We start from the raw sequence: 3,935 nt of genomic DNA, 5'->3' as shown, positions 1-3,935 counted from the left end.
GACTAACAAATCACAGTGCCATAACATATCTGGTGCAGAAGCTGCGCAAAATGACATACAAAATACAGACATCATGCAGATTTCTGGTCATAAAAGTGTGACATCTGTGAATAATTACAGTTCTTTGGGCAAAGATAAACACAGGAAAATTTCAAATATTTTGAATAACCTATCCGAATCTCTTGAGATGGCATCTGGTAAATGTAGCTGACCGAGCACCTGTTCATCCTACTTCTACAACCTCTACCTTACCTGATTTACATGTTCCGTCTGTGAATGTTCCAGTCTCCGACCCACTTTCTGCTCACAGTCAAACATCATCGGAACAGCAGGATTAACTCCATTTTCTACGGCGCCAATCTTCAAGTTCAAAATTTGAATGTGTACATACGTGACACACAAAATCAACCATGCAACAATGTCAATAATCAGTGAATGTCACGGTAAGTTCGAAATTCTGAAGCGTAGCACAAATCATACACTTTTGTCTTAAATTGGACAATGTTTTGTTATTTCCTTTTACTGTTGAAATTAGTTGTTAGTTCTTATGTTATAATAAATAATTAACTTTGAGCGATGTATTGAAACGAAGTTGTCAAGAAAAGAATTAACCTCGTGGGCGCCAGTTAAACGAAGCCGGGGTACTGTCTATGGACCCTTAACAGGATTTTGTATTTATTAGACAGCAACCCAACAACCTTTCCTTTAGTCTAAATCTAGGGTAGGGTTCGGCCTATGCTTTCGCTCTAGGACTTCAATTATAGTTATGCCCGTCTTTAGAATATTTTAAAGTTTTATTAGGTACTAGTATATAATTTACCAGTTTATGCCACCAGTTTATAAATTGTTTAAACCTGTGTTTTCAAGAACTATATACCTGATGGTTATTATACCCAAATATCCAGTCACAAGTAGCTTCTAGAATCTTTCTCTAACAGTTGATAGAGTGACTAGTCTGCTCTTATGACCAATCAGATGCTAATCTTTGACCTTGACCGCAGTCATACTTTCATAGTATCGGACTATATTTACCAACAGGTGAAACAATCTGGATCGTCACAAGACAGAACAGGAGCTGGCGGTGTACCAATAAAAGGTTTTCGAGGATATTCAATGAATTTACAGGAGAAATCACAAATTCGATCAATTGTTCTGGTAGAAGTTCAGTATCGGTTCCATACCACAAGCATCAAGCTGCATCTCGAATGGAATATCTCTCAGTATATCTAATTCTAACTCAAATATGAAAAACAATCCCAATCTATCTCTATAGCAAGTCTCAGAGTAAAGCTACTCCATGTAAACAAGTTTTGGGTTAAACATTGAATAAAGGTGGAACAGACTGACGGACGAAATGTAACAATCCGACCTGATAATAGTGGTAGTTTCCAAAACAAACGCAAAGTCAGACTTTTCAAAAACTAGTTCTCAATTTCAAGGCCAGTAAATTAACAGGAATACCAAATATTCAAATAACAAGAACCAGCGTGTAAATCAATGAAGGAAAGTTCCATTTTCAGGACAGAACGAGTTGCTTTTACACAAACGGTCTGTAGTCAGGAAATACTGAAACACATTCAAGCTCAAGGGGAATGGGCTGATGTCTAAGTTATTTTCTATACAAAGGGGAGTAACAAGAATTGATTTTTATCACAAAACTTAACTCAGGCCAGGGACAAGTCGTTTATCTGTAATAAAATAATTCAGTAAAGTACAACTTTTATTGAACAACACACAACTGTTATTAGACAATATAATTCAGCGGCGTCTCAAAGTGCATTTATGATTTTTTTTTATCCCAATGGTCTCTTATTCAGTAGTCTCTATTTCTAAGACCACAAAAGTAAATGTTTTTACTACTGTAATTTTCTCTAAACATGCTAAAGACTCACTCTGCAATTCTGCCCAGAGTCTGCACTTAAAACTCGCTTCTTAACCGAACCGCTTTCTAAATAAACTAAGTCTCAATACGTATAGATATTCAAAATTTCCGCTGAGATATTCAATGCAAACCCTGACCAAATCTAGCCAGTTTTAGTCAACCAAAATATACATAAAATGGGAAGGGGGAATTCTTACCTAGAAAACACTGAAATACACATTTACTTCAATACCCTAAATATAGCACAAAAATAGCGCGAGATTCCTCGCCGAGACCACTTAAAATAAATCGCACACATGATGGAAAGTTCCCTTATAATTCAGCGGCGTCTCAAAGTGCATTTATGATTTTTTTTTATCCCAATGGTCTCTTATTCAGTAGTCTCTATTCCTTAGACCACAAAAGTAAATGTTTTTACAACTGTAATTTTCTCTAAAGACTCACTCAGCAATTATGCCCAGAGTCTGCACTTAAAACTCGCTTGTTAACGTTTTAATACTTTAAATTTCCGTCCTTAAGTTCAAGTCATAGATTTGAGACACGTACAGAAGTGTCAACAAATAATGATCCCGCACTTTCCCTATTGAAAATATGCATCTTAAATTTTGTAAATCTACTCTAGGAATAAGAAAAAATGCATCCAATTTAGGAGCAAGAGTTGAATTAGGAAGATTGCCTATAGAATGTTTTATTAAAACACAAACCCTTTTATATTTAGCTAGACTATATAATAATAATAATATTAATCCATTGATAAAGGAAGCTTTTTCTCTAGCACAGTCTCTAGATTTGACTGGAACTTATTCATGGTATACATATGCAAAAAATATTGTTGAAGAGACTAATATTGACCTTAATATTCTTTCTAATTGTAAGGACATAAAAGATGTAAATAAAATAAAAAACGATATAAAGTTAAAAATGAAAAATAGATATGAAGATTTAATTGAAACTAAATTTGAAAACATTGATGTTAAAAGTAAATTTTATCTATATAAAAAACTTAAAAAGGATTGCAAACTAGAATCTTATCTTAATATATCTAATTTTCAGATAAGGAGATTGATCACTAAATTTAGACTAAGTGATCACTCCCTCTTAATTGAAAAGGGAAGATATTTTAAAATCCCAAGAGAGGAACGACTTTGTCATAAATGTAAAATACTAGAGGATGAGAAACATTTTTACACTCTTGTGATTATAATAAAACACTAAGAAATGCCTTTTTTGAACACAAATGTACTGAAAATAATAACTTTAATAATTTAAATGAAGAAGAAAAAATTCATTATTTACTAAATCCATCAACGCCTTTACAAACAAATAAGTTAGGATCCTTCTTGAAAAAGTCATTAGAACTGAGGGCAGGGGACTCTTAACAGCTTATTTGTTTTTATATAAATTTTGATGCTGTTTTTATTGTGTTTGTTTGATATGTATGTATATATGATTTTTGTGTTAATACATGTTGGTCACAAACTGTAAAGTTTATACGACAATAAAATATTTGATTTGATTTGATTTAATCCTTTCACAAGCAATCTATAAATAACTTTAACCTAAACAACGGCCAAGCTGAACAGTTAATCGAATCTCGATATTTGCAAACTGACAACTTTTATTCAGTTCAAGAACTTTTCGAAAACTCAGCTCATAATTTAACTCATTTAACCCGCGAACCGCTTTCTAAATAAACTATGTCTCAATACGTAAATATTCAAAATTTCCGCTGAGATATTCAATGTAAACCCTGACCAAATCTAGCCAGTTTTAGTCAACCAAAATATACATAAAATGGGAGGGGGAATTCTTACCTAGAAAACGCCGAAATACACATTTGCTTCAATACCCTAAATATAGCACAAAAATAGCGCGAGATTCCTCGCCGAGACCACTTAAAAAAAATCGAACACATGATGGAAAGTTCCCTCTTTACCTATACGTCTACACACCTGAGAATCTAAGCTGGGAATGATTTCCAGAAGAAAATCACTGCACGAGCTAAATTTCCCCGGGAACTTAATCGAGCTCTCTGATTGCTTGAGATCGGAAA

This window comes from Mytilus californianus, unplaced genomic scaffold, assembly GCF_021869535.1.
Source record: "Mytilus californianus isolate M0D057914Y unplaced genomic scaffold, xbMytCali1.0.p SCAF_2, whole genome shotgun sequence".
Lineage (NCBI taxonomy): Eukaryota > Metazoa > Mollusca > Bivalvia > Mytilida > Mytilidae > Mytilus > Mytilus californianus.
This window is presented reverse-complemented; position numbering follows the sequence as displayed.